General features: G+C 40.4%; 1 long non-coding RNA gene across 1 annotated transcript in view; it reads right to left on the bottom strand.

The window, feature by feature from the left end:
* Window positions 1–1,749: 1,749 nt before the first annotated feature.
* Window positions 1,750–24,296, bottom strand: part of LOC112823810 (uncharacterized) — a 126,311-nt gene continuing 103,764 nt past the window's right edge. The window contains exon 3 of the long non-coding RNA XR_012379286.1: window positions 1,750–1,874. This is a non-coding gene — a long non-coding RNA (uncharacterized lncRNA). The remainder of the gene's footprint in view (window positions 1,875–24,296) is intronic.

Genomic DNA, 24,296 nt, shown 5'->3' with positions numbered 1-24,296 from the left:
CAGAGGTGCCATCCCCAGAGCGGGAAAGCACTCAGTGTCGGGGTCAGTTCTGGGAAGCACACAGGAAGAGGCAGAGACTCAGAGACTCCCCAGCTGTCTCAGAGGACAGCACCCGGCTGGTGAGGAGATTGGAAGCTATTTCACAAGAGAGGCAGTGAGGGAACGGGATGTTGGACTGAGAGGTGAGGCTGGCTGTAGAGGCTGGTACCAGGGACATGTTGGCTGCCCTAAACTCGGGAAAGGCTGTCGTGGGAAAGAGGGAGTAGACCGGTCTGTATGGTTCCAAGGGATGGGAAATAAATTGATAGATGAAAACGCCGTGTTTTTTTTTTTTTCCAGCTCAGTTTTTTTTTTAAGTTTTTATTTTAATTCCTGTTAGTTAACATACAGTGTAATATTAGTTTCAGTGATTCAACACCTCCATACAATAGCCAGTGCTCATCACAAGTGCACTTCTTAATTGCCACCACCTGTTTAACCTATCCCCCTACCAACCTCCCCAGTGGTAACCATCAGTTTGTTCTCTATAGTTAAGAGTCTGTTTCTTGCTTTGGCTCTCTCTCTCTCTCTTATTTTTTCCCTTTGCTTGTTTATTTTGTTTCTTAAATCCCACATATGAGTAAAATCATATGGTATTTGTCTTTCTCTGACTATTTCGCTTAGCATTATGCTGTCTAGCTCCATCCATGTCACTGCAAATGGAAGATTTCATTCTTTTTTTAAGGCTGAGTAATATTCCATTGTGTGTGTGTGTGTGTGTGTGTGTGTGTGTGTGTGTGTGTGTATCCATTCATCAATCGATGGACACTTGGGTTGCTTCCATGTCTTGGCTATTATAAATCATGCTGCTATAAACATAGGGATGCATGTGTCACTTTGAATTAGTGTTCTTGTGTTCTCTGGGTAAATACTCAAGAGTGCAATTGCTGGGTCCTAGGGTAGTTCTATTTTTGACATTTTGTGGCTGCACCAGTTTGCATTCCCACCAACAGTTCCTTTTTCTCCACATTCTTGCCGACACCTGTTGCTTCCTGTGTTGTTGATGTCAACTCAGTTTTTAAAGGGCAACAATATGGTCTGCTTTTATTGATCACATTCAGTATGTCAGAAACTGTCCTCAATGCTTTACCAAAATCCTATCATTTAATGTTATAACAACCCAATGGATTATATACTGTTGTATCCACATTTTACAGATGAGGAAATTGAAACAGAAGTATGAGGCAGCTTACTCAAGTCACATGGGAAACGTATGGCAGAGCAGAGACTGGAACTCTCCCTTTAGGAATCATGCACCACTGTCTCTGCACAAGCTGCACCAAGCTGGAATGAGAGTACTCAGCAAGGCCCAAAATGTCCCTCCAGCTGTCACCAAGTTCCTCCATGGGTCATTTGACCTTATTTCTAAAGTGAGGACTTCTTGACCTCAGTCAGTTGTCCCTATTAAATTTAAGATGTGCCTGTTAGAGTTTCCATGACACACTGTTCATTACACTTAAGAATATTTACCAAACTTGCATTGTTATTTTTTTTACCTTCCTACTAGGCTCCAAGCTGTCTTATTCATCATCATATCTTAGTGCCTACCTAGCTCAGAACATGGGCTCAGTAAGTATATTAGTCATGATTATCCAGAAAATAGAACCAGTAGGGGTGTGTGTGTAAGAGAGACACACACAAAGGGAGAAAGAGAGAGAGGGGAGAGACTTTAAGAAATTATGTATGAACAATCATACAGTTGTGAAGGCTGACAAGTTCAAAATCTGCAGTTCAGCTTGGCAGGTTGGAAACCAGGGAAGAGCTGATGTTGTAGTCCAAAGGCAGCCTGGAGGCAGAGTCCCTTCTTCCTCAGAGGAGCTCCTTCAGGCCTTCAACTGATTAGATAAGGCCCACCGTGTTATGAAGGATAATCTGCTTTACCCAAAGTCTACTGATTTAGATGTTAATCACATCCTAAAAATACCTTCTCAGCAACACATAGACTGACGTTTAGCCAAACATCTGGCATCGTAGCCTAGCCAAGTTGACACATAGAGTTAATCTGCACAGTGATCATAACTGCTTTTTGAATAAATGAATAGTAAGTTACCCAATACTGGAGACGTTCCAGTTAAAACTGGGCTGAGATGTTGTAAATGCCATTCAGATTTCTGAATGAACTAGATTAATTTTAAGATGTCTTTATTTTCTGTACTTCATGAATTTAAGAATGGCATATCTCACCAGAGAAGTTTTAGAACAGGAGAAATAAGGCAGTGGCTGTTTGTTCTATATTCTTGGCAAGAACCTGGACACCATCCCACATAACTGTGATGGTGGGTTTCCTTCCTCCTGTACGTACTTTAGGAATATCTGGAAAGGCATTTGCAGGGCCAATTTCAACTGTTTCAAAACCTCTATTGCATTTTGCAAGGTGCAGCCACAGTTGTGAGCAGAGAGAGTGACCCTTTTTTTATGTGGCAAATATTTCTTGCCAAGACTGTTTGAACGAAGCACACCCAGCCTTTTGTAGCTATTTTGGTCCTGCTATAGGGAAAGTCAGCTATTTGGTTTGGAAATGCCTAGGTTTCTGGCAGACAAATATAAGCCAGATAAATTGGATGAAAAGATGTGGCCGAGAGAGGAATATTTGCCCCCTGAGGAATAAAAACATTCCAACTTCTACATCCTTACCCTTGGCTAAGTTCTGCCCTTGAAGCTAATTAAGAAATATGTATGTGTTGTTTTTTACTTCCTTAATTCTACCTTTGATTCTCCTCCCTCCTTACCCCTCATCCCTGAGGAGCAATGTATTTTCTTACTAGGTGAGGGGAAATTCCTGAAGAACTTCATAATATGCCTTGCCAGGATTATCCACCACACCTTGGAATTTCCTGCCACCCCGCGCACTGCCTCTCCATGTTCTTTCTCACCACTGCCAGATAATGGCTTTTTCTCCCCTTACTCTGCACTGAGTCCACAAGACTCTCATGACTTCCATTATTACCCAAAGAGCTAAACAAGAGTCAATTTCTCAAGTCCAGATCCACCTATCCATCTCTGTATTTATTTGTAAATTTTTTGTTCAATAATTATTTATAGAGCATCTCCTGTATCAGGCAGGGTCCCAGGAGAAAACACAGGGCATGTACAAACTAAGTGATCTGAGAAGAATTTAACATAGCGGTGACGTTCAAAATTTGAGCGAGTGAATATAAGGAACCTAGGAGAAATGAGCCTAGAATCCTGGCTCCAGTAACAACAGGATTCATTACCTACCTTAGGCTTAAAGGGGCAAGGGGGAGAGTTAGTAGAACCCAAGAGGGACAGGGAGAGGGGGAGACACACTAGACTGGAACCTTGGCCTCCAGTCAAGGGATGAGGCCAGACTACACCATCCTGGCCGGGAAGTAGCCTGGGGAGGAAACACCCTGACCTGTCTCTCCTCCTTCTCTTCTTCTAATCTTCTGCCATATTCACTCTTAAAATTCATGTAGAAACAGGGCAAAAGTCTACTGATACCACTCATACAAGTGGGCGTTCCAGGGGACAGAGCCTGGTAGAGAGTGGATCTGGAGGGCAAACTCCTGCACACCTGCTTTGTGACAAACAAAATATACTGAACTGCTTACCGAACAAATATAGTTATAGGGAACATCAAACACAAGTGGTGGAAAATTGAATTGCTTTGTTCCCACAAAGTTGTTCTTCTCCTTCTACTACCAATATTGTTGCCACCATCTGCAGGACCACTCAAATCAGAAATGCGCAAGATCTGGGGTTCATTCCATACTCTCCCTCTCTTTCGTGCTTCTGCCCTTCTGCCCTTGGTTATGTCACCGAAAACTGCTATTTTACTCCTAAAATGTTAAAAACCCATATTCTCCTCTATATCCCTACTATCATTGCCCCCAAACAGCCTGTGCATCTTTTATCTTGTTTATTACATAAGCAACCTACCACTCTCTGCATCATCCCCCACATTGCCACCGCAGTGACTTTTCGAAAATATCATTCTTTTTACTTATTGATCTTGTCTCTCCCACTGCAATATATGCTCCACCGGGGTAGGAGTTATGTTTTTTGTTTACTACTGTATTCTCAGCGTGTACATATGGCATTGGGTGGACACTGAAATATTTGCTGAATTTGAATATGCCATGCCACTCCTCTGCCTAAAATCCCAGTGACTCCCATTGCATATGGAGTTATATAGTCATTATTAGTATTAGCAACTATTATTTATTGAGTACAGTGACATGGTTAATGCTTGCAACTATGAAGTAGGTACTGTCATTATCTCTAGTTTATATTTGAGAAGACTGAAGGTCAGAGGGATTCACATGGTTGAATAAGACAAAAATTCAAAGGACCCAGAGGAGAGCAGACCCATCAGATGGAAAAAGCCTGAATCTCTGAATCACTGTGTGGAGGGCTGCCCCCAAACTCTTGTATTAAATGGTTGTGTGAGAAAGAAGTGTGCCTACTGTACTGAATCTCTCATATTTGAGTACTGATTTTTATAACTGCTACTCAAGATGAATTTAAGTGTCAAAAATCTATAAGGAAAATAACACTAAGAAAGACAGCCAACAAAACCAGCATATAGGAGTTAATTTTCTTTGGTTTAAATAAAAATAACTCAGAGGGGTTAATAAGATTTCCAAAGGGGTAAAAGAAGAAATTATATTCATAGAAATAATAAAACATTATAAAAAAAGAAAATTAGGAAGATATGCAAGGTAGGATATGAAAAAAAATTGAAATTCCAACATGGAAAATATAGCTATTGATCCATTACTCTACCCAAGGACACCTTGGCTGCTTCCAAGTTTGGGCACTTATGAATAAAGCTGCTCTGAGCATCATGTGCAGGTTTTTGTGTAGACATAAGTTTTCAAACCCTCTGGGTAAAAACCAAGGAGTGCAATTATTGGATCATGTAGTGAGAATGGGGTTAGTTTTGTAAGGTATTGCCCAAAAGTCTTCCAAATGTCTGTGACACTTTGCATTTCTACCAGCAGTAGACAAGATGGCCTGTTGTTCCATGTCCTTGTCAGTGTTTGGTATAGTCAGTGTTCAAGGTTTTGGCTGTTCTAATAGGGGTGTAGTGTAGCTCGTTGTTGGTTTAATTTACATTTCCCTGATGACATATGATATGGAGTATCTTTTCATAAGCTTATTTCCCATCTGTACATCTTCTTTAGTGAGATGTCTGTTCAAGTGTTTGGCCCATCTTTAAATTGAGGTGTTCTGTTTTCTTATTGTTGAATATTTAGAATTCTTGGTATATTATGGATAACCATCCTTTGTCAGATGGGTATTTTACAAATATTTTCTCTGTCTGTGGCTTGTCTTCTCACTCTCTTGCCAACGTCTTTTGCAGAGCAGAAGTTTCTAATTTTAGTGAAGTACAGTTTATTATTTCTGTTAAAAAACAAAATTCAACTCAGTAAGTTTTAAAAATCTTATTGACTTCATTCAATGATTTATGATTCAGGTGGTATCCAACCTAGCAGATAGAAAGAAACTCTAAGGTACAAAATGAAAGACTTTTATAGGCAGAAATAAGCAGGAAGAAAAACTTTTATTAGGCAAAACAATGGATCGTTTGGGTGCCTGAGTGGCTCAGTCCATTAAGTGTCCAACTCTTGATTTCAGCTCAGGTCATGATCTCAGGGTCATGGGATGGAGCCCGGCATTGGGCTCTATGCTCAGCAGGGAGCCTGCTTGAGATTGTCTCCCCCTTCCCTCCCCCTCCCCCAGCACTCACAGGCTCTCTCTCTCTCAAATAAATAAATAAAGCTTTATTAAAAAAAACAGTGGATTGTTTATTGCAGGATCACTTTTCTTTAAGGGCTGGCAGGGGTCTATCAAGAAGATCACTCATCAGCTGATTCTTTTTTTTTTTTTAAGATTTTATTTATTTATCTGACAGAGAGAGACACAGGGAGAGAGGGAACACAAGCAGGGGGAGTGGGAGAGGGAGAAGCAGGCTCCCCGCGGAGCAGGGAGCCCGATACGGGACTCGATCCCAGGACCCTGGGATCATGACCTGAGCTGAAGGCAGACGCTTAACAACTGAGCCACCCAGGCACCCCCATTAGCTAATTTTGGTGGACTAGTTTAAGATTCCATTTCTGGGAGAGCTGATACCGTTTCGATCTTGGTTTGCTAATATGGGGCTTAGCAGAAGTCCTTTTGGGGCCTGTTGTCTTGGCTTTAATAATTCTTTCATAGATCATGCCTTTGGTGTTGTATCTAAATATAGTTATTGAAGAAATCAGTGAGGGAGACAAACCATGAGAGACTCTGGACTCCAGGAAACAAACTGAGGGTTCCAAAGGAGAAGGGGTGGGGGGGATGGGGCAGCTGAGTAATGGGTATTAAGGAGGGCACATGTTGTGATGAGCACTGGGTATTATACGTAACTAATGAATTGTTGAACACTACATCAAAAACTAATAATGTACTATATGTTGGCTAACTGAACATAAAAAAAATTTTAAAAAATTAAAATAAATATAGCTATTGAAATTGCTTTACAAATCCTCACTAGGGTGAAACGCTTCTTTGGACACATTGAATATGGTAATGACAAGTACACTAGGAATATAGTTCACAATATAAATATGTGAAACTTAGAAACCTGCTTGATATATTGGCAAGTCTTCAAAATATCCTATATATTTCCTGTAGAAGTATATATGTCCCATAAAAGTCCCAGAAGACAATGCTAAAACAAATGCTGCAGAAAAACATTTAAGATATGTTGGAGGAAAAATTTCCACCAAGACATAAGTCTCATGCTTAAAAGTGAGCTCCGGTGCTAGTATCATAAATACAAGTATGTCCATATATAGGTGTATCAGAGCTAAAGAAAAAAATCTTTACAGCTAACAGAGTAAAAAAAAAAAATTACCTACAGAAATGGCAATCATTCTGATAGCAGACTTCTCATCAACAACAAAGAACAAAGACAATAGAGTACTCGTGTCAACATGCTAAGGGAAAACAATAGTCTTGGAAGTAAGCTATACATAAAATACAAAATTATTGTCCAAAAGTAAGGAGGAAAACATTTCAGGCATATGAAGCCTAAGGCCCTTACTGAAAGAAGCAGTAAAAAATATAGTTGAACACGATGAAAAGGTTTATTCTAGAATAAATGCAAGAATATAACAAGGGGTGCCTGGGTGGCTTAGTCAGTTAAGCATCTGCCTTCAGCTCAGGTCATGATCCCAGGGTCCCGGGATCGAGCCCGACGTCGGGCTCCCTGCTCAGCAGGGAGCCTGCTTCTCCCTCTGCCCCTCACCCCACTTGTGCTCTCTCTCTCTCTCTCTCAAACAAATAAATAAATAAAGTCTAAAAAAAAAAAGAACAGTATAACAAGATTGGCAAGATATTTTTTTGGAAAAACCAAAAACAAAACAACAGTGGACACAAAAGAAGTCCTGAATTACTGGAGAAATATCACAAAATTGGCAGTTATCTCAAAATTAATCTGAAATATATTATGATACTGATTGAAATTTCCATAGCTTTTTGAAAATGACAAGATGACTATAAAATCTAAATGGAAGCATGAAAGCAGAGGACAGCCAAGATCATTTGAAGAAGAAGAAGATTGTGCTTGTCCTACCAGTTATTAAGACCTATTTTAAAGCTGTGGTCATTAAAATAGAGTAGCATAAAATAGTGTAGCATATGCCCAGGAATAGACATGCATGGCCATGGAACACATGAGAAAGCTCAGAAGCAGATAGAATAATCGATGCAACCACATATGTAACACAGATGGGGTTTCATATCAGTGAAGAAAGAATGTTAGTATATGAATATTTTTTAAATCTTTGTAATAAGTTTTTGTCTGTTATGCCTTTCTTTGTATATACATTTGCTCTTGCAGAAACATAATAGGAAGTCTGAGTCTTGTCATAGACCCAGCTGTCCTTTCTTACCAATATTTAACAATAATCTGACACTGATTTCTGCTTCTCTCATTCCTTGTTTCAGCTTGCAGTTGATTGGGAACTCAGAAACAGGGGAGAAGGAAACTGATTAAGTACCAGTTAAAATCTTAGCTGCAAAATGGGGATAATGGTATAACTACTTCAATGAGTGCTGTGAGATTTAAATGAGTTAATACATGCTAAATGCTGAGAGCAGTCTTGGCTTAATAAATGTTAGCTATCAGAATTATCATACCACTTTCCCTTGCTTGACAAACTACTTTGTTGTAGGCGCAGAGGGTCCTGGTCAGATCGCAAGGACCCCAGTCATTTCACCACTTAAAAATGATTTAGCATAAGATGTAAATTCTAATGTAACCCATGTTTTTTCCCACCACCAAATTTACATATTTCGAGACAGGTTGCTGGGACCATCTCACCATAATGTATATAGACAGTATAACAAACTGCACAGCTGGGACCCTGCACTCATTATGGCCAACAAGTTTCTTTCCTTAGTGCCCTGCACCAATTTGCACATACACATGAAACTCTAAATACTCTCCATCCATACATAGTGTGTAGACCATCAAATAAAATTTCCTTCCCACATTTGTCACTTCACTGAGCTACATATATTTTATATATATTTTGATGCTGTTGAAAATAATTTTCAGGGACGCCTGGGTGGCTCAGTTAGTTGGGCATCTGCCTTTGGCTCAGGTCATGATCCCAGCGTCCTGGTATTGTGCCCCGCATAGGGCTCTGTGCTCAGCGGGGAGCCTGCTTCTCCCTCTCCCTCTGCCTGCCTGTCTGCCTACTTGTGATCTCTCTCTCTCGCTTTCAAATAAATAAATACAATCTTTAAAAAAACAAGAAAAAGAAAATAATTTTCATTATTCCACTTATGTTATTTCGTTTGACATCACTAGGCATAATGAAGTAACTGAAGCCTTCTGAGAAATCAATGGGAAGAAATTACTTTGACTCTGCCTTTGTCATTGAAGGTCGGGATTGTTATGACGGTATCTATTAACTATCATCCCAATGCCTGGGAGCAAGTCTAAGCTTGAGAGCATTATTTAAGTTGAGTTACAGTTCATTGCACTAGATTTTACATACTATATGGTGCTTTGTTTCCTTAGTAACATCAATGCTTTGTGTTTTTCAAAAGCAACATATTCAGTATTCCTTAGGGGACCGTCTTCTTGGACAGTTTGTTCTCAACAAGTTAATTGGTTGGAAATCAATCACCAGAGTATATCCAGTTACGTATATTTTTGAATGTCTGATATGTCCATGAAAGAGGTTACAAAGATACATCAAGCACAGTCTCTGACCTTGGGTGTCACAAAAATCTAGTGAAAGAAAAACAGAAATACACTGAAGAGATACAATTAATCCAGAGGAGGAAATGATTCCGTTTTCAAGAGATATCAGCAAGGCTTTGCAGGGATTTCTGCCATGATGACAGGGTTTTAAAGGGTGAATAGAAGTTCACTAAGCAGACTGAGTAAAAAAGATATATTCAGTAGTATTGAATTATAAAATAATACGCTGTTTCTGAAAATTAAGTGTTCACAAATTCACTATACTGACCATAAATACCTCTATGTATATTACAAATATAAATATTTCCCTTTATCTTTAAAGCTAACAGAGTAAAAATAAAAATTTACCTACAGAAATGGCAGTCATTCTGATGGCAGACTTCTCATCAACATCATTTTACTCGTTGACTTGCTTGCATAAAAATTTAGCCAAAAATCCAGTGGCTAAAAACAAGAGTCATTTATTATTGCTTTTGTCTCTGCACGTCTATTGGAAGTCTGCAGACAACCCTCTGGGTTCAGGCAGGGCAATTCTGCTCTATGTGTCTCTATTCTCCTTCTGTGACCCTTGGGCCACCTGAACTTGTCCTTCTCATTGTAATGGCAGGTGTGTAAGAGGGCAAGAGGGAACACTAATCTTTTTCAAACCTAGGCTCAGCACTGGTACACTCTCATTTCCAGCACTTGTCATTGTCCCAGGCAAGTTACATGGCATATCTCAAGTCGAGGGGCAGGGAAGTATATTCCACCCTTGATGCAGCCATCCCAAGGACGTGCATGCTGGGATGGGTGAAGAATCAGGGCTATTAATAGAACCTACTCGATACTTCCAGCAGGGATTTGCCCCAGCTTACAACAAAAAGCATGGAAGGGGATCTGTTACGAAAAGACCCGTCTATGAGAGACCATTTACAATAAAACCCTAGGAAACTTCTAATCGGACGTGGCATGAGGTCTGAGAGTCCTGACAGTCAAAAGGAAAAAGAAACAAGAAAAGGAAAATTTTCTTTGCAAAAGGGCAAAGAAAACGAGATGTCTGAGAAAAGGAAGAACAGCAAGTTGCAAGGAAAATGAAATGCATACCCACATATCTAATTCACCGACATATTTACTCTATATGCATGCATTCCCATACATCCTATGTGGTTAGAAAATGGGCTCTTATGTATCACATGATAAATTCTTCATCTAAGTAATCTGTATGTGTCCATCATTCATTCTCCCCCCCCATATACTGTGTAAGCTTTGTGTGTAACGTCCTTTTTAACTAAGGGAATGGACCATCCCATTTTACCTCCAAGGAATATCCTATTTTTTCAGCCAAGAAAGACCAGACAAAGATAACCAGGCAGATTTTTTTCCATCTGTGTCTAGTGTCTGACTAGACGACAAAGAAGTCTGGTACTTTAGCCAACTTGTCTGCCAACATTTCACTTGTTTTGCTTGCTATTAGTTGCCAGGTTGAAAAGTAAAAGCAAAACAAAACAGTCTTCGCCAAAATCTGGACCTTACATTCTCCCACTTAATAAATATTTGAATCTATCTGTTGTCTCACATCCTGTGTGAGTTGGTAGGAGAACCAGTTTGGCTGTTTTATACAGAAATAAATCTTTAGATGTGTGCCTTTAGGCGAATATCTGCAACAATGGGAATGCCTCATATGTATACGCTGTGTTTAACTTTCTCAGACAAGTGGCAACAAGGTTTTGGGTCTGCAGCACCGGAGGATTGTATTCTCGTTACTAACTCTGTGTGAGCCTGAAACATCAGTTAATATATTTGAATCTCAATTTCTTCATTTGTAAAATAATGACAATAGTTATCTACGTCAAAGCATAGTTATGAGGATTAACACTGAGATAGCGTGTGCACACCAGGACCGGGATACTAGCACATATTAGGTACCCAGTAGATGTTGGACCCCTTTCTCCTATGATGGTAGGGGGACTATGCCTTCTTCACTCACTAAGCACATGTTATACAATGTATCAAGCAGATTCAGTTAAACAAATAAGAAAACTGAGCTATAAAATAATCGGGTGTGTTTCCAGTGGTCACACCGAAGGAAACCAGAAACCACATTTCCTGGGTCTCCATCCCTGGTTTATTGTTGCTATACTCTTCATTTATGTCCCTGATCATCCATTACTTATTTGCCCCCACTGTATACTAAACACTCTGCTAGGCACTGTACATTAAAATAAGTAAAAAAGACGTGCCCTCAACCAGCTTACAGTCTAGAGGGGTACAAAGAGAGAAAAGCAATGATATTACCTTATGAGAGCTGATGACAGGATTTGGTCGAAGATCGAAGAGAAAAGAATTCAAGTGATGTTGACAGAATAACTGTTCTTTCCTTCCTCGACTCTCCATTTTATCATTCAGTCTCAGTGCATTCTCATACCTGTACTAGTTACTTATATCCCCACTCAGTTCCCTCCTCTGAGCTCCAAACACACATATCCACCTTCCACCTTTCGATGTCTCAAAGCCCTTGAAATTCACGCCAAAAAGCCAATCTGTGATCTCTCCCTGTCTCCCCTTCCTGGGCTCCCTAGCTCAGGGAGTTCACCCCCACCTATCCAGGCAGGCAGGTCGGAAACCCAGGAGCCATCTCGGACATGGTCCCTCCCTCTTGCCCCACATCGTGCCCATCCTGTGAGTTCTATCATTTCCACCTCTCACTTGCTCTTTGATTAACCCATTCTCTTTCCACTCACACTGCCACCAACGGTCCTGCTACCTTTATTTCTTGTTTGAACTACTGTTATAACTTTGCTGTTATTACACTGATATCCAGTCTTATCCTGATCTGCTCTGCACACTGCAGTCTGAAAAATCTTCTGGAAACAGAAACTTGATACATCACCTCCCTTTTTAGAACCTTTGCGTGTCTTCCCACGTGTGTCACCTATGGACTTGATTCCGTATCACAGCCATGAGGCCCTGTGTGATCTGGACTTCTCCAAACTTCCCAACCACACCCTCCCGCAGTTACTGTTCCACTCTTCTCACTTTAGCTCTGCTGTTCATCTTTCTGTTTGCTACTTCTTATTAAAATGATGTTACCATGTTATTCGTCTTGGGAACAAGTTTCAATGAAAAGTGAAAAGTAAGACTTTCTGTCTCCCCTCCATCCAGGTATTGTCCCTTTGACTCCTCAGAAGCTCATTCAGTTTGGGTGGCTTGGGGCACCTGTGTGGGGTGACCCAACCTGGAAAGCTTAATGGAGTGTGCACCTCATGCTGCATTTGGCTACAGAGAGGCAGGTGGTAGGCAGAGGTTTGTGATAGTAACATCCAGTTTCTTCTCTTTAAGGAGGAAGGCCTTAACCAGCTAAGCCTAATGGCACAATTTCTGCTTGGGTCTAGTCTCAACTCCTCATGTACTACATCATCCAAACTCTCTGGATCTCTTCCTGAGTCTTTCCCGAATCAAGGACTTAAGACAGCTTCATGCTGAGGTACTGATTATCTGTAACAGGGCTCTTTATGCTATTTTACAGAAAATCTGTACCCTTTGCTCATGCTGTTTTTAGTGTTTGTTTCAAACACTGAACTGATAAGGAGGCTTTGCTTGCTTCCAAGATGCAAACAGGGGAGAGGCAGATAGAAAGTTACTAACTAGCAAGGCTTGATTCTGAGTGCAGAATCCAACTGCCTTTTGGTAGTCTGTGTACTCAAGGCCAGTGGCCTCGTTATTTTCCTTTGAGGGATTAGTGTGTGGTTTTCTGTCTCCGTCTTTTTGTATGCAGGAGGAAGCATTTTAAGACTCCTTGAGTTAGGAAGGGTAAGTTCCTGGATGAGGTCCAAGATCAAAACAGACTCCCCCATTGGGGAGATACCTGCACAAGATTAAATTTCCCATGCAGCAGCATGAACCATCCTCCTGGTTGCCCCGGTTCACCATTTTATTGTTTAACCAGCTCATGCTGACAGTCTTGGGGGTTACAGCGCTGTCTGACAGCCAAGTGCATATTATTTCCATCATAGTACATTCCAGTCTATTCTCTAGGAGGAATGTTTTAAGTGATGCCAAGTGAGAATTTACTAATTATGTTTCTCCCTGAATCTGTCATTATTTTAAGGATTGGTATTTTTTATTCCAGCTAGCAAATTTGGTCTCCTATTTTCTGCCTTCCCAAATATTATAGAATCTTCGCAATCTAGTTCCCTTTTTACAGCTAAATAGGGTCTCTGCTATTTTGAAATTTCACAGCCTTTGCAGTTCATTTTTATGTTACATTGTTCCAAAAAGCAGTTAGTGTCACTTAATAACAACCATATAATTGTCTAGCTTCCTGGATGGTTGTTTTGGAAGTGTCAATAGTTTCTTTTCATTTAATAATGTCACAGAATAATAATGACTTCCTTGGATGCAGGAAATAGCCCTTTCCTTTTATTGAATCCTCGGGTTATATCCAAAAACTTGGGCACGGAGTTGGTGTTTTATAAATGTTTATTGCTTGTTCTCACTTCAAGTGGAAAAATACCCATCAAGTCAGAGGCCAAAAACATGCAAAGTAATGCAAGTTGGAAGGAGGCAGAGTGGTTTGTGGTAAGCAGTCATGTCTACAAAATGTACAGAGGGGTTAAGAACATGGATTTTAGAGCCATACAGACCCAAGTGCAAATCCTGGTTTTGCTACTGGATAATTATGTGACGCAGGTAAGTTAGTAACATTTCTAAGCCCTTGTCTGTCATCTGTAAAATGCAGAGAATATCCATCTTATTATATAGATTGTTGCAAAAACTGAAGGAGAGAATGCATGGACGTCTAGGCACAATACCTAGTTTATAGTAAATACTCAACAAAGGATATATATACACTGTTAATAGTAGCAGGAGTACCATTCATAGCGTTAAGGTCAATACTGAAAGAGCACTGTCTTTGGCATCAAGGTCTAATTATGACAGTTATTAGTTATGTGGTCCGGGTCAGGTAAGGTCCTCCGGGAAGCAGATGACAAGACAGAATGTACGAGAATGCTTTACGCTGGGGAGAATGCTACAAAGGAGAAAGATGGAGGGAATAGGAGAGGGTAGGTGAGGCAGGAGCATCCGGTAGGAAGAATCTCTGCAGATTTGAGTACAGTTCTGAGGAAACCCTGATCTGGTCAATGCAGAGTCTTAGAGCAGAAGTTGGAGGAATCTCACATTGGGCAGGAGGACACAGGCTCTAGTGGCATTGCTAGATGCCTAGATACCTAGCCTGGGACCAGCCTGGGTAGAGGGCATCCTCGGTGCCAATGTCAGTATCCATCTGAAGATGCCACAGCACCATCATCTGTGCTATGCAGGGCAGGTTTTCTGTAATGGAGATCTGGACAATGCACCTCCATGCACCTCCATGCCCCTCCATGCCCCCCGCTTGGTCTCAGACTCACTAGTCCACTTGTTAGAGTCAGCTTGTCATCTGTGACATGAAGAACACAATGAATACTCCTGGAGATAGTGCAAGATTTCACGGAGATGATTTACGTGGAGGATCTGGTCCATAGTCTAGTGTTCAGAAAAGGTCCATTTTCCTTTTGCCCTATTTTTATCTTCTGTCTTTGACTTCCTATCCCTTAAAGATAGACTCCCAATCTTTTCTGACTCCTTCTAAGCATCAGGCCTGCAGCTAGTTGCTCCACATTTTAAAATCCTTCCTTTTGTCCCAGTCATCCAGTCTACGGCAAAATATCGTAGAATTAAATTATCCAGATAATGACTCTGGCCATTTTTGTTCCTTTATCTAGATAAAAACAGTCTCCAAAGGGGGGGGGGAAGAACAGAGAAATGAAAAGCAATTCATATTTAGCATTAGGTTTCTTTTTCCTTGAGGGAATAAAGTTTGCTTTTCTTTGAGATTAAATACTTTATGGGAACACTCTGTCTTGAATGCTTCATCCTATTCAAGTCATTGGGGCATTCAAGAACTAGAATTATTGCGATCAGAGAAGATGAGCTGAGTGGGGAAGATTGCTATCTTGAGACTATTGGAGTTCTCAGAAAGAAGCCCTTCTGAATCCTAGCCCACCAATACACCACACAAAAGGGCAGAGGTTGAAATAATTATACATTGCACAGAGAAGTTGAAAAACATAAAACATCAATAATAGAGTCCTACAGAGGAGTTTTTTATAAGCTGTGGCAAGCAGAGATACAAATACACAGAGTTTTTAAATGATTCTTTCTATCTCCCATCTTTTTTTATAAATTGCACTTGGTAGAAACATATTTTGCTTTTGCTTCTGTTTGATTCTAATAAATCACAAAGGTGTTGTGCAGGCTCAAAATCTTTTCATGGAGAAGTTCACTCTCCCAGCCTCAAACACCACCAATTTAAATTGGTTATTTTCCAAAGATTTCACAATGTTGTATGGTTGTCTTTGGGTGCCTTGATATACAAACAAAAGAAACATTTTAATATTACTCTCTTCAGAAAGTTTCTCAATAAAGCATCTTTGTTCCATGTCTGGCTTAACAAGACCAACCTTGTCTGTACCTGTTCATTCTGGATTTTTGTTTGAATCAAGGGGTGTTGAGATCCATTCTGTGACATGGAAGAGAGAGCACCTAGCTTTCTGTGATGGCATGTTGAGACACTAAATGGTCAGATTTCCTGTTAAAGACCTTCAAAAGTGACTCACTGCTTACAAAAAAGTCAGAGCTTTTTGGCATAGGCTTCTTTTCTAAAGAGTGACATATTTCAAGATCCTAAAAAATGCAATAAATAATAAGCATCCATGTATCTACAACCTAGCCTTGCCAAATCTTAACATTTTGCTATAATTGCATCAAATCTTTTTAAACTTGACACTGAAAATTAGATCTAGGCACATAGGCCCTGGGATACCCTCCTTCTCATTCCCTTACTGCCCTTTGAAGTAACCAGGGTTCTGATTTTGATGTGTATCATTCCCACATATGTTTTCTATATTTCTGCCATATATGAAATATATCCAGAAACAATTCATGGCATTTTTCAGGTTTTAAAATGCATATAAATGTTATCTTTTATATAGCCAACTGAAATCGATGTTTGCATGTGGTGTGAGAGAGATACATTTGTATTTTTTCTTTCCAAATGAATAGCTAACATTCCCATCCTTCTCCATGTATATAATTCATCCTGTCTCCTTTTATCAATTTGTTCAGGTTTTTTGCCTTTGTTTTTATTTCTTCTTGGGTCAGTTGCAGTAAGTTATATTCATGTAGGAAATCATCCATTTCTTCTAAGTTTTCAAATTCTTTGATGTAAAGTTGTCCATAGACTTGCTTTAATATTTTTCAAGTCTCTCTCACTTTTATAGCTCACATCACTTTTTAACTCTTTTTTCCCCCATTTTTTATTGTTATGTTAATCACCACACATTACATCATTAGTTTTTGATGTAGTGTTCCATGATTCATCGTTTGTGCATAACACCCAGTGCTCCATGCAAAATGTGCCCTCCTTAATACCCATCACCAGGCTAGCCCATCGCCCCACCTCCTCCCCTCTAGAACCCTCAGTTTGTTTTTCAGAGTCCATAGTCTCTCATGGTTCGTCTCCCCCTCCGACTTCCTCCCCTTCATTCTTCCCCTCCTGCTATCTTCTTCTTTTTATTTTCTTAACATATATAGCATTATTTGTTTCAGAAGTACAGATCTGTGATTCAACAGTCTTGCACAATTCACAGTGGTCACCAGAGCACATACCCTCCCCAATGTCTATCACCCAGCCACCCCATCCCTCCCATTCCCTGACCACTCCAGCAACCCTCAGTTTGTTTCCTGAGATTAAGAATCCCTCATATCAGTGAGGTCATGTGATACATGTCTTTCTCTGGTTGACTTATTTCACTCAGCATAACACCCTCCAGTTCCAACCAGGTCGTTGCAAATGGCAAGATCTCATTCCTTTTGATGGCTGCATAATATTTCATTGTGTATATATACCACATCTTCTTTATCCATTCATCTCTCGATGGACATCTTGGCTCTTTCCACAGTTTGGCTATTGTGGACATTGCTGCTATAAACATTGGGGTGCACGTACCCCTTCGGATCCCTACATTTGTATCTTTGGGGTAAATACCCAGTAGTGCAATTGCTGGATCGTATGGTAGCTCTATTTTCAACTGTTTGAGGAACTTCCATACTGTTTTCCAGAGTGGTTGCACCAGCTTGCATTCCCACCAACACTGTAGGAGGGTTCCCCTTTCTCCACATCCCCGCCAACATCTCTCATTTCCTGACTTGTTAATTTTAGCCATTCTGCCTGGTGTGAGGTGGTATCTCATGGAGGTTTTGATTTGGATTTCCCTGACGCCATGCAATGTTGAGCACTTTTTCATGGGTCTGCTGGCCATTTGGATGTCTTCTTTGGAAAAATGTCTGTTCATGTCTTCTGCCCATTTCTTGATTGGATTATTTGTTCTTTGGGTGTTGAGTTTGATAAGTTCTTTATAAATTTTGGATACTTGTCCTTTATCTGATATGTCATTTGCAAATATTTTCTCCCATTCTGTCGGTTGTCTTTTGGTTTTGTTGACTGTTTCTTTTGCTGTGCAAAAGCTTTTTATCTTGATGAAATCCCAAGAGTTCATTTTTGCCCTTGCTTCCCTTGCCTTTGGCGATGTTTCTAGGAAGAAGTTGGTGCGGCTGAGGTCGAAGAGGTTGCTACCTGTGTTCTCCTTTGGGATTTTGATGGACTCCTGTCTCACGTTTAGGTCTTTCAACCATTTGGAGTCTATTTTTGTGTGTGGTATAAGGAAATGGTCCAGTTTCATTCTTCTGCATCTGGCTGTCCAATTTTCCCAACACCATTTGTTGAAGAGACTGTCTTTTTGCCATTGGACATTCTTTCCTGCTTTGTCAAAGATGAGTTGACCATAGAGTTGAGGGTCCATTTCTGGGCTCTCGATTCTGTTCCATTGATCTATGTGTCTGTTTTTGTGCCAGTACCATACTGTCTTGATGATGACAGCTTTGTGATAGAGCTGGAAGTCCGGAATTGTGATGCCGCCAGCTTTGCTTTTCTTTTTCAATATTCCTCTGGCTATTGGGGGTCTCTTCTGTTTCCATACAAATTTTAGGATTATTTGTTCCATTTCTTTGAAAAAAGTGGATGGTATTTTGATGGGGATTGCATTGAATGTGTAGATTGCTCTAGGTAGCATTGACATCTTCACAATGTTTGTTCTTCCAATCCATGAGCATGGAACATTTTTCCATTTCTTTGTGTCTTCTTCAATTACTTTCATGACTATTTTATAGTTTTCTGAGTACAGATCCTTTGCGTCTTTGGTTAGATTTATTCCTAGGTATCTCATGGTTTTGGGTGCAATTGTAAATGGGGTTGACTCCTTGATTTCTCTCTCTTCTGTCTTGTTGTTGGTGTAAAGGAATGCCACTGATTTCTGTGCATTGATTTTATGTCCTGCTACTTTACTGAATTCTTGTATGAGTTCTAGTAGTTTTGGGGTGGAGTCTTTTGGGTTTTCCACATACAGTATCATATCATCTGCAAAGAGTGAGAGTTTGACTTCCTCTTTGCTGATTTGGATGCCTTTGATTTCTTTTTGTTGTCTGATTGCTGTGGCTAGGACTTCTAATACTATGTTGCATAGCAGGGTGATAGTGGACATCCCTGCCGTGTTCCTGACCTTAGGGGAAGAGCTCTCAGCTTTTCCCCATTGAGAATGATATTCGCTGTAGGTTTTTCATAGATGGCTTTTATGATATTGAGGTATGTACCCTCTATCCCTATACTCTGAAGAGTTTTGATCAAGAAAGGATGCTGTACTTTGTTAAATGCTTTTTCTGCATCTATTGAGAGGATCATATGATTCTTGTTCTCTCTTTTGTTAATATATTGTATCACGTTGATTGATTTGCGGATGTTGAACCAACCTTGCAGCCCAGGGATAAACCCCACTTGGTCATGGTGGATAATCCTTTTCATGTACTGTTGGATCCTATTGGCTAGTATTTTGGTGAGAATTTTTACATCCATGTTCATCAAGGATATTGGTCTGTAATTCTCCTTTTTGATGGGGTCTTTGTCTGGTTTTGGGATCAAGGTAATGGTGGCCTCATAAAATGAGTTTGGAAGTTTTCCTTCCATTTCTAATTTTTGGAATAGTTTCAGGAGAATAGGTATTAATTCTTCTTTAAATGTCTGGTAGAATCCCCCTGGGAAGCCATCTGGCCCTGGGCTTTTGTTTGTTGGGAGATTTTTGATGACTGCTTCAATTTCCTTAGTGGGTATAGGTCTGTTCAGGTTTTCTATTTCTTCCTGGTTCAATTTGGGTAGTTGATACATCTCTAGGAATGCCTCCATGTCTTCCAGGTTATCTAATTTGCTGGCATAGAGTTGCTCATAATATGTTCTTATAATTGTTTGTATTTCTTTGGTGTTGGTTGTGATCTCTTTCATTCATGATTTTGTTGATTTGGGTCATTTCTATTTTCTTTTTGATAAGTCTGGCCAGGGGTTTATCCATCTTGTGAATTCTTTCAAAGAACCAGCTCCTAGTTTTGTTGATCTGTTCTACTGTTCTTTTGGTTTCTAGTTCATTGATTTCTGCTCTGATCTTTATTATTTCTCTTCTCCTGCTGGGTTTAGGCTTTTTTGCTGTTTTTTCTCCAGCTCCTTTAGGTGTAGGGTTAGGTTGTATATTTGAGACCTTTCTTGTTTCTTGAGAAAGGCTTGTATTGCTATATACTTTCCTCTTAGGACTGCCTTTGCTGCATCCCCAAAGTTTTGAACAGTTGTGTTTTCATTTTCATTGGTTTCCATGAATTTTTTAAATTCTTTAATTTCCTTGTTGACCCATTCATTCTTTAGTAGGATGCTCTTTAACCTCCATGTATTTGAGTTCTTTCTGACTTTCCTCTTGTGATTGAGTTCTAGTTTCAAAGCATTGTGGTCTGAAAATATGCAGGGAATAATCCCAATCTTTTGGTACTGGTTGAGACCTGATTTGCCACCTAGGATGTGATTAATTCTGGAGAATGTTCCATGGGCACTAGAGAAGAATGTGTATTCCGTTGCTTTGGGATGGAATGTTCTGAATATGTCTGTGAAGTCCATTTGGTCCAGTGTTTCATTTAAAGTCTTTATTTCCTTGTTGATTTTTTGCTTAGATGATCTGTCCATTTCAGTCGGGGGGTTTAAAGTCCCCCACTATTATTGTATTGTTGTCAATGTGTTTCTTTGCCTTTGTTATTAATTGCCTTATATAATTGGCTGCTCCCATGTTCGGGGCATAGATATTTACAATTGTTAGGTCTTCTTGTTGGATAGACCCTTTAAGTAGGATATAGTGTCCTTCTTCATCTCTTCTTACGGTCTTTGTTTTAAAATCTAATTTGTCTGATAGAAGGATTGCCACCCCAGCTTTCTTTGGATGTCCATTAGCATGGTAAATGGTTTTCCACCCCCTCACTTTCAATGTGGGGGTGTCTTTGGGTCTAAAATGAGTCTCTTGCAGACAGCATATTGATGGGTCTTGTTTTTTAATCCAATCTGATAGCCTGTGTCTTTTGATTGGGGCATTTAGCCCATTTACATTCAGGGTAACTATTGAAAGATATGAACTGAGTGCCATTGTATTGCCTATAAGGTGACTATTACTGTATATTGTCTGTGTTCCTTTCTGGTCTACGCTGCTTTTAGGTTCTCTCTTTGCTTAGAGGACCCCTTTCAATATTTCTTGTAGGGCTGGTTTCATGTTTGCAAATTCCTTTAGTTTTTGTTTGTCCTGGAAGCTTTTTATCTCTCCTTCAATTTTCAATGAGAGCCTAGCTGGATATGGTATTCTTGGCCGCATATTTTTCTCGTTTAGTGCTCTGATGATATCATGCCAGTCCTTTCTGGCCTGCCAGGTCTCTGTGGAGAGGTCTGTTGCCAATCTAATGTTTCTACCATTGTAGGTTACATATCTCTTCTCCTGAGCTGCTTTCAGGATTTTCTCTTTGTCTCCGAGACTTGTACGTTTTACTATTAGATGTTGGGGTGTGGACCTATTTTTATTGATTTTGAGAGGGGTTCTCTGTGCCTCCTGGATTTTGATGCCTGTTTCCTTCCCCACAGTAGGGAAGTTCTCTGCTATAATTTGCTCCAATTTACCTTCTGCCCTTCTCTCTCTTTCTTCTTCTTCTGGGATCCCAATTATTCTAATGTTGTTTCATCTTATCGTATTGCTTATCTCTCGAATTCTGCCCTCGTGATCCTGTAGTTGTTTGTCTCTCTTTTTCTCAGCTTCTTTATTTTCCATCATTTGGTCTTCTATATCGCTGATTCTCTCTTCTGCCTCATTTATCCTAGCAGTCAGTGCCCCCATTTTTGATTGCACCTCATTAATAGCCTCTTTGATTTTGACTTGGTTAGATTTTAGTTCTTTTTTTTCTCCAGAAAGGGTGTCTCTAATAACTTCCATGCTTTTTTCAAGCCCAGTTAGTTAGTATCTTTAAAGTCATGATTCTGAACTCTAGCTCTGACATCGTACTAATGTCCGTATTGAGTAGGTCCCTGGCAGACGGTACTACCTCTTGTTCTTTTTGCTGAGGTGATTTTTTTCATCTGGTCATTTTGTCCAGAGGAGAATAGATGAATGAGAGAACAAAATGCTAACAGGTTAACAATGTCCCCAGCAAATATACTCTATACAAATTAGAAAAGACCTGAAACCAGGGGAAAAGAAAAGGAAAGAAAAAAAAAAGAGAAAAAAAAGAAAAAGATAAAAACAAACAAAAACAGAACAACAACAGCAAAAAAACAGAATATGATCAAATATGATCAGACTAGTGTATAGATCAGTGCCACACACTAGAATTTGGGTGTATTTTGGTCTGTTAGAAGGAAGTGCCTCCTAATATTTTAAAGGAAGAAAGTCTTATATATGTACAAAATAAGGGTTGATACATTGAAGGGATGGAAGATGACTGTAAAGATGAAAATTATAAAAGATTTTATTAAAGGAATTGATAAGAAGTTGTTTGAAAAAAGAAAGAAGATTAAAAAACAAAGAAGAAAAGGGAGAGAATGTGATCAGGCAGGAGACTAGAACAAAGCCATCCACTAGTGATTTAGGGTATATTTTGATCTGTTAGAAGAAACTGTATCTCAAAATTTTAAAGAGAGAACAACTTATATATATATATGCCAAAAATAAGGGTAACTACTATGAAGGGATAAAATATGACTCTAAAAAATGAAAAATAAATTTTTTTTAAAAAGGGATTGATAAAATGTTGGTTGAAAAAGGGAAAAAGAAAAATTCAAAAAAAGAAGAAAACAGTTAAAAAAATCAACTTTGAAAAACTAATGAATCATGGTAAAAAAGCCATGAATTCTATGTGCAGTATTCCCCTAGTGCTGGAGTTCTCCCGTTCTCCTTGATCGGTAAACTTGGTCTTGGCTTCCTGGCTGTTCGTGCTGATATTCTGGGGGAGGGGCCTGTTGCCGTGGTTCCCAAATGTCTTTGTCGGAGGCGGAATTGCCCCGCCCTTGTCGTTCCGGGCTAAGCAATCTGCTCGGGTTTGCTCTCTGGTGCTTTTGTTCTCTGCAAGCTCTTGGTACAGCTTTGTAGGACCAGAATGAAAATGGTGGTCTCCCAATCTCCACCTGGAGGAGCTGAGAACTCGGGGCCCCGCTCCTCAGTGCGCCCCCAGAGAAAAGCAGTCACTCCCATGTCCCCGGTCTCCAGCTGCACTCCGTGCTCACCCGGCCTGTGACCGAACGTTTGTATCTCTGGCACCCGACCCCGTGTGGAGTCTCCAAACCCAGCAGATCCCTGCGGTGCGCTCCCGCGCCGCTCCTCCCAGGGGAGGAAGGGGAGTCTACCCGGCTCTGCTGCTTGTTGGGTCCCTGCTGGAGGAGCAGTGGCCCGACTGGGCCGCGGATCACAGTTTATGGCAACCCCGAGCTGAGAGCCCGCGCCTCGGCTCTGTCTCTGCAGCCGGCTTCCCCGCTCCGATACCTGGGAGCTCTGCCACACTCAGGCACCCCTGGTCTTTCTGTGACCCCGAGGGTCCTGAGACCACACTGTCCTGCGAGGGTTCCACCCCCCGCTTAGCTACTGGAGCGACGTCCCTCAGCGGAGCCGACTCCTAAAAGTTCCAATTTTTGCTCCGTGGCTCTATCACTTGCCAGAAGCGGCCTACGGAGGCCCCTCCCCCGCCGTCTATTCTCCCGAATCTCGCCTCGGATTCACTTCTCCGCACGTCCTACCTTCCAGTAAGTGGTCGCTTCTCTGTTCAGAGAGTTGTTGCTACTCTCTTCTTCGATCTCCTGTTGAGTTCGTAGGTGTTCAGAATGGTTTGATCCCTATTCAGCTGAATTTCTGAGACCAGATGAAACCCAGGTCTCCTACTCCTCCGCCATCTTGCTCCGCCTCCCACTTTTTAACTCTTAAGGCCTGTTATGAATGTTGCCTGCTTCCTTTGTTTCATAACCAGCTTCTCTGTTGGTTTTTCTCTTAAATTCATGTTTTAAAATTGAGTAACGGTTTTAATTTTAACAATCCTCTATAATACAACTTTGTTTTCTATGCATTTAACTTCTGTTCTTACATGGTTCATTTCTTCCTTGGGGCTTACACTTCTTAAAATTTTCTGATTTGTTGAGTTTAAGTTTAGCATTCTAATATTCAGGCTCCTTTTGTAATGTAGCAATTTAAAGTTAAGAATTTTTCTGCAATTATCGCATTAGCCAATTTTCACCAGTGTTGACATTATCACTCAAAAGTTTATATTCTTGGAATGGGTAGTAGAAGATGGGGAACAGAAATAAATGAATCAATACATAAAATACGTTTTATAAGTGATCAGTGCTGTGGAAAAAATGAGTAAGGAGTGGGAATGAGGAGTGCTGGGGATAGGGAGGGGGCTTTGTGATTTTAAATGGAATTATCAAGCCATGCCTCACACATAAGGTGATATATATGCAAAGACCTGAGGGAGGAGAAGGACGGACCCCAGTAGGTATCTGGGGGAAGAGCATCCAACCAGAGGAGAAGGCACGGTCAAGGGTTCTGCAGAGGAAACTTGACCAAAGCGT

Source organism: Callorhinus ursinus, unplaced genomic scaffold (assembly GCF_003265705.2).
Source record: "Callorhinus ursinus isolate GAN/ISIS: 27379988/994484 unplaced genomic scaffold, GSC_fseal_2.0 scaffold9, whole genome shotgun sequence".
In the NCBI taxonomy this organism is placed as follows: domain Eukaryota; kingdom Metazoa; phylum Chordata; class Mammalia; order Carnivora; family Otariidae; genus Callorhinus; species Callorhinus ursinus.
The sequence above is the reverse complement of the archived record's forward strand: the minus strand, read 5'-3'. Positions and strand labels throughout refer to the sequence as shown.